The sequence below is a fragment of the Mytilus californianus genome, unplaced genomic scaffold (assembly GCF_021869535.1).
Source record: "Mytilus californianus isolate M0D057914Y unplaced genomic scaffold, xbMytCali1.0.p SCAF_20, whole genome shotgun sequence".
Classification (NCBI taxonomy): Eukaryota; Metazoa; Mollusca; class Bivalvia; order Mytilida; family Mytilidae; genus Mytilus; species Mytilus californianus.
In genome coordinates, this window is record NW_026262669.1 from 771150 (window position 1) to 788184 (window position 17035).

Sequence of the window (17035 nt, forward strand, 5' to 3'; positions counted from 1 at the left end):
TGTAGTTTTTTAACCAATCATATCCCCAGAAATCTTTAGGAGGTAAGATAATATCAAATACACAATCTGAACGAAGCAGATTTTTTTCATCTGATGCAAGACAGTAAAATGATTGAACTAAGCATCAACGTGGGATTAATGTATTGATATTAAAACATGAGACATCTCCGAGTAATAAAGGACATTGTGCTACAAGGTAATAATGCCAAACAAATACCGTTTCTAAAATGGCCATTGTCAGTGTATTACTGTTAATGAACATATAAAACACACACCATTTATAAATGTGGATATATATTGTATTCCCGTAATCAATTAAGTTGATAACATTTTTGATTTGATAAAATACGTTTACTATTTGTGCAACGCACTTGCCATATACTATCGCTTTTCATAGTTCCTTTTGTTTTAATGAATTTACACGTACATACCCCGAAATGTTCAGGATGACGTTATAGTCCCCAGAATACAGTTTTACAGAATGCTGTTAAAACATTCATCCTTTGTGATGCTGTTTTAAAACCGTGACAAAGATGCTTGGTGAATTGGTAATGAAAATGTAGAAACAAATGTCGTTAGCTAATACAACTTCACAATTTTCTAACCAGTAAAACACATACTCGAATACACTGATGAAATTTAGGTCAATAACATAATGCAATCAGATAAACTAGTATCTAATTTGCAAACATGGCGCATATTATTCGCACAGTACTTACAATTCTTACAGGGGTAAATTCAGTAAACGAATATACGTCATCAATGACTGCCTATTTGGGAGAGAGCTTTCTGTATAACACTGAAGTCCTGTTTCCTGTGATAATGTTTTAATAAATATTTTTTGATAGATGGATCAAAACAAGAGTTAAAAAAAATAAAATAAAGCTGAATGCACTAAATATTAATGGAATGAAAGCTTTTTGGAACCAGTTAAAGTTGTTTTACATACAAAATTCATGTTTAAGGCAAGGATGTACTAAATATACTGTGGAAGGAAGCATGGGGGTATATGGTAAAAATCAGTGTTGTGTCCAGATTTAAAGAAACAATAGAAATTACACTTTAGAGTTGTACAATTAATGAAAGGCATAACTATTCTCCCCATTTTACATCAAGTTTTGCACATATGTCTTCTAATAATGTGTAACATCATATAATAATAACATATAAAATGAAATTAGTCTCATATGGGTGTTATATCATTTATATCTCTCATATGGTGAATGTTAGAAATATTTCGTCTCTTTTTGTTAGTTGACTATTATAAATACACGAAAGAGAAGTCCCATTTCAGTGTTGTATCGTAGTTATTATATCTTGTTTTGATATAAATGCAGACTTCATGTTGAATTACAGAAAAAACTTTTGTTATCTGTATGTCTGCCTTGCATTTCTTTCCATCTTTTTTCCGACAAACATATCAATGCATTCAAACCCGCTCGTCCTAATAAAAAAAATAAAGCAAGAGTATCATGATATCGAATATTTGTTTAATAATAATCAGTTATCTGTTAGAACTATATTTTGTTAACAAAAAATATTTCGTTACTCTTTATTGGTTAAGGTACCATACATAGAACATTGACACACCAGTGTGATTTAAAATTTTACAATAGATGAACTACTGGTCGGTTTATTAGTCAATTGTTCAGATCAGCAAAATTGAAATGGTTTATTCAATTCAACCTGTGGTTTTAACGTTTAACTGGACCTTTATTTACCTTTATCTACCTTTATCATTTATTGTCTATGTAGTATACCCCTTCGTTTATGTTCGATTCTTTTCATGTGAGGATGTTTGCTCCTCAGTTTTATAATAACAAGCTTAATATAAAAAATGCTACAAATAAATATTATATAAAAAAAAGTCATTTAAAAGCAGAAAAAATGGTAGGTTCGTGTCCTTGTTCTTGAGAAATAATCAATTGAAAACTTGGCGGAAAAAGATTCTCTTTAAATTGTTAATACATTTTACATTGGCCCTTTTTTCAAAAACTATGCAAAAATAACAAGGATTTAAAAGATTTTTAAAAACGACTTTGTCAACTATATGTTATAAAATAAGGGGTTAGCATGCAAACTTTTAATTGGCACTGCATGGATAAAACTAGAAGATCCGAATATCTGACAAAAAAACTAAAAAAAAACAACAAAAAAAAACAACTTAGCAAACGTCCTTAATTGTAGTTATTAACAAATAAAATCGTCATTTACACTAATGTCTATAAAACAAAATACAGTTCTGTAATTTTGGTAAGATCTTTTACATTCCATATTATTATCTTTTGATGCACTATTAACCATGTTTTATGTTTTAACAATTGGAAAATGCTTGATTCTTTGTTTTGCCAAAATGTTTGTAAAGTGGGTCTTAAATAGATTTATTTGTTTTGAATTATATATATATATCTTATACGTATACATTTCAAACCATTTTACTCTAAAATATGTGGGAAACATGGAGGTAAAAATGGATCACACTTGAACTATAAAAATGCACTCTACATTGGTAAAGTCAATATTTCCAGAATCGGTATTTACTTTTAATGATAAAACATTTAGAGACAACAAAGACATATGTGAAAAAAAAAACAACGGTAAATTAGAAAACAAAAATTTTGTCAATAATAAATCGCACACCAACTCCTAACTACATACAACTTCAAGTTGCTTTTCAATTAAAATCTTCTCCCGAAAATGCCCATGCAACGCCACATTCACATTAGCCCCATGTTTAAGTTTATACAAATGCTGATGGAAAACGAAAATTTAAGTGCTTTTTAATGACGGATTATTTTCTTTTATTTCAAAATTTCAAATTAAATATGGTTGGATATTTTTTTTTTATCTTTTAACCAAAAAAATCAAAAGTTAACTTAACGACCATACCATCCATACTGGTATCTCATCAGTCCTTGGTTATAGTTTTTACTATTTTTGTCTATATTTTTTATTTAGATTTAAACTGTTAACGTGTGACATTTTAAACTGTTAATGTGTGACATTTAAAACTTCAAATCAGAATTTCTCTTTTTTCTTATCATACACAATCAGGACTTAGACTGATACACATAAAACGTCGTTAAATAATCGTTTAACAATATTTAAGATGTTTGATTATGCTAAATGTGAAACGAAACAAATACTTCTGGAACAGTCCTATATGTTTAACAAGACAGAAACATGACAGTCCCCCTTTTTGCATCAATTTGCTTTTGGTGTTTCTGTCATGTTGGTATTAATAAAGTTTGCCTAAGCTTCTGTGTAGTGAAAAAAAGCAGTTTTCAATCACAAAGTCTTTTGCGATGTTTGAGAACTTGATGTAGCCTATTTGTGGTATCGATTTACTTAAAGCTTTGTAAACTTGACTAAAACACTAAATTTATATGCATACATTTTCTTACATCATGTAACCAATATTGCATATTAATGTATGTGTTCTCATATATATCTTAATTGTACGGTATTCTTTGGGACAATACACAGGAGAGGAACCGTGATAACGGTAAACACATAATGTTAAAAGAATGTAAAGTTGTGGTACACGAATCGTGTGAATGGAGATATACTTCTAACTATTTAAGATCTACACCTCTTACTCAGAAAATTAAATGCTAATAAATTTATTTTTATCAATCTCATTATATTACTATTGAAGTTGTAACTTACTGCATTCGCTTGCTCGTTATTTTATCGTCATACTCCGCATCTTCATCTTCTGTTACAGATATTTATCCAGATTCTTTCTCGTGTTATCATAGAATCATGAAATGATAATAGAACAGTGCATTGATGTATAAGTTTTAGTAATTGCATTCACAAATATTAGGTTTATACTCAATAGATTTAAAAGACACATGATTGACTTTTATACCTTATGTAAATATGTTTAATTATAAAAAGAACAAAAAACGAAAAGATATAAACAATGTATGTAATTAGAGGTTGGCTTATCATTTATGAATTAGATAAAATATATAATACACCAACTCCTAAAACATGTCATGTGTTAGCAATCTAAGGTACACTGTATTACAGATAGATAAATACTCGAACAATAATTCATCTACATATGCTATAATAATAGCATTTTACATAATGTTTTACGTTGCTTCTTTTGTTCTATTTGCAATTTGTGCTAATTACATGTTATGCAATATATCAAATGAAATGCAATGTAAACAAATTAAATGGAAAAAGTGATCATGCCTTCCAAATATAACGGATGCTATTTTTTTAAAACAATATTTATTTTACTTTGTAATTAAATATAACACAACTTACCATGACAATAGTTAACACATCTGTCGCCAAACAAACACTGAGCTGTACCATTCATAGGCTCTATATAGCAGTCACCAAATCCACAGTCATATGAGATACACTGACTGTCTGTTAATGTATGAGTGTGAAGTTAAATAAATAATAGCATATTAAATGCTGAACTGACGATTTACCTTACTTTCTGTATGTGCCAAATGAATTGGGTTGTCTTTCGAAATTTAATATATACATGTTGTTTATGTTGTCAGATGGTATAATTTTACTAGTGTGATAATTGATTTGGCCAATGACTTTCATAAAAGTCAACATTACAGAACAGTACAACTGAATGTTGAACATGGGGCATGTGCCTCATACGTTCTGTGTAGCTATATCAGTTATTGTGATTAAGCATTTCTGTGAAAGTCTCCGTTAAAAGCACACACAAGTTCTAAAAGTTATTCAGGTTATAAAGTTTAGCGTAGGTAAATATAAATAATTGGTTATTACATTTTAGGGTTGGAACACTACTGATGAAGATAATCCGGACATCGCATCAAATGTATTACATGTATGAATGGTATTTTTACTTCATTTGTTAAAATAAATATCATTATTCCAATATTAACTGCATTCTTCCTGTGAAAGTAAACTGCCTTAGGCAACAGGTGTTTACTGGTCCAATACAAATACAGTCATAGCTAGGTCTGTAATTCTAGCTGACTGGCCGTGATTGCAATTTAGTTATGTATAGGAAGTAGCATGGTTTTAATCATTTAAGCATTGGAAATAATTATTAGAAAATGAAAGTCGGACCTCTAATCTAAGAAAATGTCATCTTGAATTTCGATGGTTACATTAAACCTAATACATGAATGTAATTGTTTCATTACTATTGTGTTATCTTGAAATATACTTAATAAACACCTTGACAAAATTCACCGGTCCATTGTCCAATGCAGTCACAAACAAGTTCATTGACCCTTGCCACACATTTCCCACGATTGAAGCAGTGGCATTTATCAGCTAAAATATAACAATATTACCATTAATTGTTATAGAAATTATTCTAATATCTAAAAATTAACAAATACAGCGATCGACAGTCCTTTAATATGTGCGACAAAATTAATAAAATGAAATGAATTATTCTTTTTATGAACAAATTGAACAATGATTGCTGATGCAATTATATTTGCTATCATCATCCTAAATGGTTATGATGATGTTTCTGTCATGTTTTAAAGAAAAAAAATACAGAGAAATCGAAGCATGCTATATTGAACTTTTAATCTGTTATTTAACAAAGGGGTGAGAGATTGAAATGGGCTTTTTCACAATTCGAAGTAATGACGTCACGGTCGAGAAAAAGAGATCTTTGTTACAATTGCAACAAATCTATTGTCAGCTATGACACAGATATTCAATAACGGTTTGATCAACTCGTGATTGAGTTTCGAAAGGATAAATAGCTTCCGTAAGCAAACATTCTATATTTACAAGTATAGCATGACAGGAAACGCAAGCTTGGAAATTAATTCAATATCCAAAATCGAGCCAACACAGTGATCGAAAGACCTTCAACATATGCTATCGGATATACAGTTATTTGTTATGCAATCAATTATTTAACTTATTTAAAAAAATTACATCAATTGCAGATTTATATTGTAAATCATCGTTTTAAAGGGCAATACAATAGGCTTCACGAAACCCAGGAACAACCCGGGTTTTCTCAAGTGGTATGGAAGGGTAAGTAGATCCTGCATCACACGAGTCACACGTTGTGTTGCGTATGTTAATACAAATTCGGTGTTATCTATCATTGAAAGACTTTACCTTTGAGGAAAAGAGGTCGGAAATTTCATTTCTAAAATTGAAACATATCAGTTGCCATCTATGAATCCGTTATTTCATAACAAATAACCAATCCGTGACGGCCTTTCAATGCAAATTTAATATTTGCAACTTATGATTGATCACCTTCTTCGTAAGCAGGAATCCTCTAATAAGAAAATTATGATATGAAACGCAAGATATGGAAACTTGTGTAAACTGGGAGATATTTACTACATATACAGGTGCTACTGGAATGTTGCTTCATAGAAAGTTTATAACTAGGAAGATGAAATCATCTGTGTTGTCGTAAATTTTTGTTAAGGGGACCGTAATTGTCTATTACTAGATCAAAGTCAATATAAGAAGCAGACTTACTGTTTATATCGTATCGTTTGTCTCACATTACGTGGGATAGATGTGTTCCACATTGTCACATATCTCAGAATTATTCAGTAATATACTATGATACATACAGTGGAATGCGAAGTTAAAGGATAACACTAGCTTCGTTTCATTGGTCATTAGAAGCTATTGTAGGAAGTCTGGTCCATATGCATAAGTCCATAAGAAGAGAAATAACGATTTGCTATTAAAAAACAGGTCATCCAAACGTAAAACAATATATTGTCAGACACAACATTTTAACTTTGTAAGGACACTTATGCAATGAACATGTGAACTGATGTATTTATATTATTTCCACGTTCTGGATATTTGTTTAAATAACAGGAATTTAAACCAACGAGTTTTAATGTGTACACACTATATTAATATAATTTACAAGCAGATGTTTTAGCCACTGTACTATTAAAGGGTAATTGTCTCTTTATTTGTATGTTTGTTGATATCCAGGGTGTAACTCAGTAAATTTACAAAAAAAGGTGAATATACAACTCTGTTATTTACATGGATAAATAGCTATGTGACTTTTCATCGTCCAATGCCGTTATGTGTAGCAGAACATCTTATGTAAACCATATTTTAATTTTCCAATTAAAAAATAGACAGACAGAAATAATAGAAATAATAAACCAATGGTTTCTATCATGATATTTTGAAAGGACTCTATATATCGGCTGGTACAACTTACGATTACATGTTTCAAGCGCAGCTGATTGCAGTGATGAAACTAATATTCCGTTGCTACATTTGGCACTTGTTCCAATGGATGCTCTTTCAATTAACCATGACCAGAATGAAACAATTCTGCAGTCACAATTGAGTGGGTTCCCATAGAGGTGCCTTGAAAAAAAAAAAATGTATGAAGCAATATCCCTTAAGCACGACCAAACCGCATAGGAATTGCAACATTAATGAATTGATTTAATGAATTGATGAATATCAATGCAGATCATTGAATCTAGAAAATATTCGTTTTGGGTAAAATCTTGCTTTAAATGTAAAATTGTTAAACTGGAAAAAAAAAGTGTTAATCCAATTTTATTAACTTAAATATCAATCCAGTCTGGACATGATATATTGGAGTCAACACGAAATCTGAACATCACTACCTATCACACGTGACGATTTCGGTTGAGCATGTGTAACACTGCAGGAGGAAGTTGTATGGGAAGTCTGATGCGGTAACTTTGATCTTAAGAGGATCTGAAAAGTATGAACAATAAATTATTCAGTCAAGTTCAGTTTATCAGTCAATGTCAAGACTTATCCACTGGGATAAATTCAGTACTACTCAGACAGTTCCCTTGCAGTCAATTCAGTACTGCTCAGTATCATTTTAGACAATTCAGTATCAATCTGATGTGTACAGTTCAATAGCAGCTTCTGACCAGTCTGAACACAAACTGAACAGATCTTAATTTACTGCAAGTGAAATGTCTGAACATTACTCAATTTACCCCAGTAGAAAGGATTACAAATAGACTGAAAAACCAAATATTGACGGAAAAACTAAAAATAACGTAATAATTTAGTGTACGAGTTGTTCAGATCAAAATGACCGTTTCAAAAAAAAATTGTTTTTCTAGTGATTATAACATGCAAATAATGCCTTATAGAAATTGGGCACGATTTAAAGACTCTTGCAACGATACTAGCAATTCAATTCAAATGATGACCATCAGCACTGTGACTGACCTAGAACCAGCAGCATAGTATAGCAAAATTCGGTTACTTCACATGATAAACTTGATTGTAACAGCAACAGAAAAAGCATCAAATGTTCTAAGTCTCCGACAAATATCGGTAGAGACGGACAGAAAACGTACTCGAAAAACGGTTAATGCGCAAGACGTCCTTACTTTGGCGCAAGGTTGTGATGGTGCAACAGAGTACTGGAATGGAACCCACAAACCTGGAGGAAAGTCTAGTTTATCGTTTAAACAAGATTCAAGCTACAGAAAGAGATGGCCGTGCATTTGTTTTATGACGTCAGAATTAGAGGTTTTCTAGCAACCACGTCCTTGAGGTAGACAATTGTAGCGCGTAGGTAGTGTGAAGGTGTTGGGTGACATATTCTTAAAAACCTTAACTGGTGAACATCTTCCCAACCATAACGCCACTAGATACAGAGATCAAGTTTTGACACTACAAGTGGTGCCCAAAATGACCCTCCTTCGGAACATTTTTCAACAAAAATGCCACAATTCGGATTAGTACATAATAGGTAAAATTACAAATAAGACGACTAATCTGGTATATATAGTACTTAAACTGTGCACACATGTCGCTAGTGAGTAAGTCACATATATATCGTATCGGTGAACTAATTTTAAATGGTGACCATACAACTTATTAAGTATTACACTGTTTGCGCAGCTGTTGTGTAAATAATAGACCTTGATAAAGAAGTCTCAAAGTAATAAACATGCACGAATATCACGTATCGATTGTTATATGCTATTGTCATACGTTTGAGCAGATAGTCTGTAACTGCAGAGAAGAAAGAATTTGACATTAGGAAAATTGATATATTCACATTTTTCATATATTTGTGTCAATATCTTAATAAAAATTAAGGTATCAACCATCCATTCTAGCTTTGGTAGTATCCTTAACCAGTCGATATCCACGCTAGATATCGATCGAAACATATACTGATTATCTTTCGAGATATTAAAAGTTATGGTGTCAATAGTGTCGTTGGATAATTTTTTTAAAGATAATAAACACATATTTCCTCTCTTAATAGTTACTAGCAAGTGTCTATAATACAGAATAATATATTCAAAAGTTAATCTTTACTTCAAATGTCATAGAATTCGTCAAAAATGCAATGTTCATCATCCTGGTTAAATGTGTAATAAATAAATAAAAACAATAGTTTGTACATAATCGTAACAGGACATGTCAAGTCAATGCCTAATATACCAGGAAATGGCTAATCATTGCGTGTGACAAGGTTCTAAATTGAGAAGTAGGGCAACCGGACATATACACTATCAAAGAGTTCAGACATATCACTTTTGCTAAATGTATAACCAATGCCTTTATGAAACTCGATGCAATGTTAAAGGCTCTTTATCTAAGGACAATTGATAATAATTCATTTTAAAGGCTACAAAGAGGGAATAATAAGTCTTTCGGTTTGAATTTTAAAATTGCAACTTGTATGCAATAAACAATGATATACATTTCCGTATTGTTATTTGACAGATCATTTCCAGTTTTCAGATGCACCAATTAAATGTTTTTGAAATGAGAGGTGAACGATATCAAAGGGGAATTCAACTATCAACGCCATAGTAAAAAGGAAAGACATAGTTCATAACGGTCAATCAACTCGTGATGACGTCCGTATAATTTTTGAAGGGATAATTTGAACGTCACTACTTGGAAATCTTGTAACATATGAAACGTATTTTAACAATACGCTTTTTTTATATCTTTACAGGCCATGAACAACACAGCTGATTACAGATGTACAATGAAGCAATAGTGACAATTATGACCGTACCTACCTGTTTTGCAAATGACCACTCCACATTTGCATTGGTGAATTACAATAATGTAATAACATACTTTCTACACTTTTAATTGCCGGCCAGATAAACTAAAGGTACAATCGGATGTATATTTTTTAGTCCAAATTTCTCTTCATACAATTTTACCTCTTCGTCTTAAATAAAGCGACAGTATTTACCAGTATTAATGCTATTCCCTCGGGTTTTGTTTTTCACGTGATCTTGTCTTTTGAATTGTTTGAAGAGATATGGAACAACGGTAATCTATCGTTGCAATGATCTAAGAGATCTGCCATATGACTGGGTTTTCCATATCTAGTATCAAAAATATATCTTGTCGACAGCTTTATCTATTTAAGGTTACACGAAACCGAATGGCATATCTCCCGATTTCTAAATTCTTCTGCACACTGGTACTTTAAATCAAGTTACATCGGAATATGAAATAAAAAATGGGGGTCACCATTTTTGTTTTTTTGTAATATTTGTGAGAAAACGTCAGTTTTGGCGACAAATTTACATAAATATATAGGGAAAATACCTTTTTTATCTTATTTTTTTTATCTTTTTTAATGAGGGCTATGTAATTATATACGGAGAAAGACTAAAAACTAACATAATATCCAGGATTGTATACTGAATCCATGCATGTATAGAAACACATATGTCACCATCCTTGTTTTTTAGATACATTGCTTCAAAGTTGACCGATACGCTTAGAATTTGACAGAAAAAGTGTGACGTTACTGAATACAGAATAACGTTATTTTTATTCACAGGTATTTAAAAAATAAATTTAAATGGTGTTTGATATTTTATTTTCATTTCTCCTGTCGTAAATTTCCTACTTATTCAACATTACATTCGACTGAGTTAATTTTATTTCTTCCTAAAAGGGTGCGCTTTTAGCTTTTAAAAACTGAATCTTCAACTTAACCCTACTAAACTAGACAATGGTGATGATACCGATGGTCCATGCATGAATTAAATTAAGTGCTTCGAAAATTTGATTTGGTAAACTGATGTTGAAGTACAATTTGAATTGATTGATTGATGATTTCTAAACGTCCAGTGGCAAATATTTCATAAATTTTCAGGACGATACAATACAATTTAAAATAGTTGTGTCTTAAAGACACATTTGATGCAACCGTCAAAAAGGATAAAATATTCTGTTAGTTGTAAAAATTATAAAGAAAATCAACATCCTTATAAAATACACATTCTAAATATAGTACATTTTGTAAACGTGTGGTTGTGTGCATAGTCAGTCGGACAAACCTTGCAAACTGTATGCAAAATTTTACTTAAATAGACAAAGTTCAACATTCTGTCATTCGTGGACAATTGCCATATTCAGCAACCTGTCATAAAAAAAATTTGACAAGATGTGCATCTTTAGTATATGTACATAAATTATAGTACATAATTTCAAAGTTTAAGCTTAAGAAACTGTAGTCCTAAGAAATCAGCCGTATAAACCCTATATACCAAGTGCGGGACGGACTGTCGAAAGGACACGGGTAAACAATATGCTCCCAGCATTTTGTCTAGGGAGCAAAATGTATATTAGCATATATGATGATGTTCTATTTATAAATCCTTTGGTGACAAAATATCATTTTGAATAAGCAGTTCATAGTGAAATGGTAATTGGGAGATCTCAAATGTAGCAACGTAAGCAAGCTAACATCTACGTCATTTGGTCTTTGATGGAAAGTGTCTCATTTGCAATCATATGCATACTACACCTCCTTATTTCATAATGGATTGAGTTTTCTCCTGAAATACAAGAAGTTTAAAGACCAACAAATACGTACTAGGAGACTGAAAATTAATATGTTGCTGTTCAAAATCTGACGTTTGTTGTGAACATGTGATGTTTTAATTTGATAAATTTAATACTTGCCATACTAAATATACTTATTAACTTTCCAATTCAAGGGACCAACGAATCTTTACTAAAACTACAAATTAGCAGTACAAAAATACTCGTCCATCCTGCATTAGTCACGTGTTATCTAGATTTGGTTTTATGTGTCGTTAATTGGCCAGTTGCTGTTTTATTGTATATCCCACATTTCAATTTATGCACACACAGAAATAACAACCCTTTTAATTTACCTAAACACTTGTATACTTGTTGTAAAATCTCCTTACTGCAAATACTCTCGGGCTTTTCCCGACGCCTGTGTGAGCAATACCCCATCCCCAAAAAGGCACCTTTGCTATTCGTCTGTGAGTCGTTTTGTCTCCCCACTTTGTGAAAAGGTGCGTTATTTATCAGCTGTACCTGTACATTATGTCCAACAAAAGTGCAAATTAATAGGAATCTAAAATCAAAATGAATTTAGGATCTCGTTTTGTCCGTCCGGTCTTGTTAGCTCTCTCATGTGTATACAATTTTTGCCAGATTTGTATAAAACTCATATATTAGGTTTATATCAGAATTGTTGCTGACAAGTTTGAAAATAAGTAACGATCAATTATTTGTAAACGAGTAATGCCCCTAGGAAATATTGATTACATGGAAAATTGCGCTCTCACGTGTATACATTTTGCTAGATCTCTAACTAATTTATATGAAAGGTTTATATCAGCATTGTCTTGGATAATTTCGGAAGTCAGTGCCGATCAAATATTTTTAAAAGAGTTATATCGGAAATTGCATTGCATTTGCTCTTAAGCATTTTTCTATCAACGATATTTATAAAAAAAAAAAAAAATCAAAGCACCGATCATTCATTTATTGTGGGGCCACACGTTTTTAATGAATCGTTTGATTATAAATTTCGAGAAAATAATTTATTTCAGAATGGGAATTGAAAGAAAAAAATGTAACAGGATCTGAATGATTTAATTATATTTCTTCCTAACAGAGTGCACATTTAGTGTTGACATCCCATATGTTTAAGCCTTTGTTTACTTTCTCCTTATTCCGATGTAGCTGTCTTGTGTAGACTGTGCTTACAAGATTACAATGCCAGTAGTTTGTTTTAAACAAGCTTCCGAAACCATATCGGATTTCTTCTGTACAGTCCAATAAATTTCAAAGACTTTTTACACATGAAACATAGGGAACGTTGTTTGGCCAAATAGCCAAATTCAAATACTCTTCTTTTGTCATTCCATGCCAACAAACTATTTTCTGTCTGAGTTTATACTTCTGATTGTACTGTGCATTCGTTCGCTAGTATCTATCGGTATCCTTTTCCAAATAAATTTCCTTTTTCTATTTTGCTAGCGACGGTGACCATTTAAAAACGAATGGGCTTCTTAGTGGAATTGAAAAATTTCACAGGGAAACGGCGTGCATCATAAGTAGGAATGTATTTAAAAAAAAAAAAAAACAAACCTAGAATAAAAAAGGCCAGTCTGTTATTCATAAGAACACATAAAGATAAATCGTAAAATTGCTTACTTATCAATAGAAACAAAACGTTTCAAAAGTCCATATTTAAATGTAAAGAATGAGAAGAAGAATGGGAGGAAGACGACGAAGCAATCAATGTCAAATAACGTATTGCCACAAATCCCTCGAAACTCTGCATTCTATGCAAAGTTACTGTTAAACATGTTTATTAGGTTAATTTAAATTTCACATAAGTGCGATTTTTTTTTATTATTTCTCATTTTTGTTCTTTCGTGTAAATCGCATCTGTAAAGTGAAGTTTTTGTTTTGTGATTGTATATGATACGATTAGAAAGTAACGCTAAAATGAATTTTATACCAGGCTGAGGCAAATTGTTTCTTTAATTCGTTCTGAGTTGTTATAAAACATCAGGTTTTTACGTTTGCCGTCAACAGCAGGAACGATAAGTCGTGACGTAACGTCATTCGGTATCGTGTAACCTTAATATGTAGTTATCATCGGTCTTATGTATTTACTAGTATAATTTAGTTATTTATTTATCTAATCTATTTAATTATTTCACAGTATTTATGTGACATATTTTTGTTTTATTCTTTTAAGTCATTTTGAAATTCCCTATACCTTTTTAATGTATTTGTCCTCTTTTTTTTAATGTTTTTTTTATTTTATTGTGATTTTAATCAATATTATTTCAAACAGAATATTCCTGTTTATGTTAATTTTAATTAATATTCATCGTCACTGTTAAAACATTTTACATGCAAGTAACACATGATTTTGATTAACATGTAGTATATGCATCCAGATATATCAGAACTAAAATATATCCATCAACCATCTACTATTTCTACTATTTAATTACTTTTATCTTAAATATAACTTCTAGTGAAAATCGAGCTTACTGTCCATGATAAAAAATCACGGTGAGAGAGTAACTATCACATATGTCATTAAGAGCATTTCAACCATGGATCATATTTTCACAGTTTTTCACATTGTGACACTATTACCCTAGAACGTATTTTAAAATATCTAGGATCGAACTGTTCTAGAACTGATAAGAACTGGTAAGAACAATTCATTGACAAATTATACTGACAGTTCTAACGAGAGGATATAACTGACAAGTTAGGGAGAGGGTTGAGCGCTCACAAACATGTTTATCCCCGCCACATTCTTTATATGCCTGTCCCAAGTCATGAGACTGTCGTTTAGTGGTTGTTGTTGGTTCATGTCTTTCTAATTGTTTTTCGTTAATTGTTTTGTTATAAATTAGGCCGTTAGTGTTCTTAATTAAATTGTTACATATTTGTCGTATCGAGGCCTTTTAAAGCCGACTACATGGTCTGTTTTTTTTTTCATTGCTTACATCAACTCTGTTTGAACTTTGGTGGATTGTTGTCTCATTCATTGGCAATTATACCTCATCTCCTTATTTTTTTACTAACGCTAACAAAATGAAATAAAAAAAACTGACTGTATCCAATAACAAGCCAACATCTATGAATAAAAACAAAATTGTTCTTAGACAAAAAAAAAACAAAAAACAAAACAAAAAACAAAACAACAAAAGCGAACAGAATAAAGCAAATAAACAAGATGACAATAGTCAACATCTTTAATTGCCAAATATTCTTTATCAGCTTACAATAATATTTTGAATCTTAATATACAAATCCAACAGACACGATATCAGATGTCTACTTGGAATTTATAGTAACAATGTATATATGTTTTTTTTACATTCGTAAATCCTAATTACATACTAACAAGTAATTCAAAGACGTTAGGTTTCCAAAAGCGTGTTCTTTGATATGGGTGATATTGTTTGCACTCAAGTGTCTGTAATATTAATACTATACATTTTATCTAACATATATTCAAGAAAGCACTCTTACAACTTACTACATCTGTACAAATTTAGTTTATATGCTGACAAGTAAAAGAACAAACTATTGTGTATTGAACGAGTCCATAGATTTGTTTCTCTCTTCCATTGAAAAAATTAAGAAACGAAAAGTGGGTTAAAACAGCCAATTTGTTATACCTCTCGAAAAAAGGAAGTAGATTATTGTAGATACATTTGTTTTGCTGTTATTGTGAAACTTTCAAAAAGTACATTTCTAAAGGGCACCTTTTCGCTATTAGTTTGATTAATATAATTTTTATATCTTTGCAGGTTAAAGAAAACTATGAAAATAAGAAAATGTGGAATAAACTTAACATATTGCATTTAAACGACTCGAATAACAAAGTAGATCTCGAGGGCAAAACACATTCTTCAACAACAGACAGGTACACCTGTAGTATGGCAAGCTCTACAGAGTTTTGAGTTTAGAGTAGTTGAGGAGAGATTTAAATGAATTTAATCAACTATCTAAAATTAACATAATCATCATTCCTAATGCTTAATGTATAATCATGATAATTAGAAGAAACAAGTTATGTGTGAGTTAATTGCAAGTTTAAGAAACCAATACAGAATAATTACATCATGACTTACATGTAATACAAGTTTGTCATGTTGATAAAAGTATTACTCTCCAATAACTGTATCTTGTTGTTGTGAAAATATCTTAACAGATTAATCAATTCAACTTCATGATTACAAATTATTAAAAAATAGATAAAAATAGAAAACAATTAGTAGTAAAGCAAGTATTTGTACGATTGTTTGTTCTGTTAGTATTACCGGTTAATATCGTATGTCAACGTCTGCTTATTGGATACTTATATACACCTTATGGTTGTGCATAAACATTCCGTTGCATTTTCTGTAGGATCTACAAAGCATGGCTATCTATTGTATTGTATCAAGCTTTACTTTAGCATGCTATTCTGTGTGGCACATTTATCAACGTCATGTAAACGGATACTTATAGAGTTTCTTCTGTGTGAGAAACATCGCATAGTTTAATTCGTTTATTTTATTTATATTTTTAGCAAGAATCAGTCAATTAGTTTTCTGGATTAAATTGTTTCAGATTGTGTGTAACCAGGACCTTTAATAGCATTGCCAGTTTTAGTCACATTATGTGTTGTGCTCATTGTTGAATGTGAACCATCTTTAGTGTCATCCGAGTGTTATCATAGTTAACGTCTTTTCTACCGATGTATGATGTATAAGTTTTGAATAATGCATTAATTGTAATCTTAATAAATAATACAGGTACTCACAAATACCGGAGAGTTGGAAGATCCATAAAAGTGAATGATACTATTGTAGATATTTCATTGTAATACAGCAGTCTTAAAGAGAAGGTTACACAAGTTTAATTTGTCTATCATTTAACAGTCCAAATCTTAGAAATACATTGTTTAAATAATATGATGTTACAAAAGAATCAAACTAAAACATGTTTAAGAAGCATATGAATAACATGATATGTGTTGTAGACGTCTATCATACGACACAACTAGCCAAAGTTATATAAAGAGCATATATATTTCCATATTTCTGTGTGTGATAAAAGGTCAATACTTTTACATGCTAAAGATTTATATGACTAAAAGGAGTTATAAGATAAACGTCAATTATATCGCAACCAAACGAAATCAATAACCAAAATATATCTAGAGGTGAATATAAAGTCCTCGACAACAGACAGGTATCCCTGTAATATGACAAGCTGTGAA

At 31.1% G+C, this 17035-nt stretch overlaps 2 protein-coding genes and 1 long non-coding RNA gene across 17 annotated transcripts in view; 1 reads left to right on the top strand and 2 right to left on the bottom strand.

Annotated features, from left to right (window-relative positions):
• LOC127731659 (tight junction protein ZO-1-like) overlaps positions 1-17035 on the top strand; it is a 611031-nt gene that overhangs the window by 434734 nt on the left and 159262 nt on the right. The gene's annotated exons all lie outside the window — the stretch shown is intronic.
• Positions 1-17035, bottom strand: part of LOC127731663 (leucine-rich repeat-containing protein 15-like) — a 286215-nt gene that overhangs the window by 183445 nt on the left and 85735 nt on the right. The window lies entirely within an intron of this gene.
• On the bottom strand, positions 888-16570 carry LOC127731669 (uncharacterized). The gene is made up of 6 exons (XR_007995672.1): positions 15903-16570; positions 15170-15241; positions 7193-7344; positions 5191-5289; positions 3670-4392; positions 888-1444 (listed from the first exon to the last, which is right to left on the bottom strand). It is a non-coding gene; the product is annotated as an uncharacterized LOC127731669 (long non-coding RNA).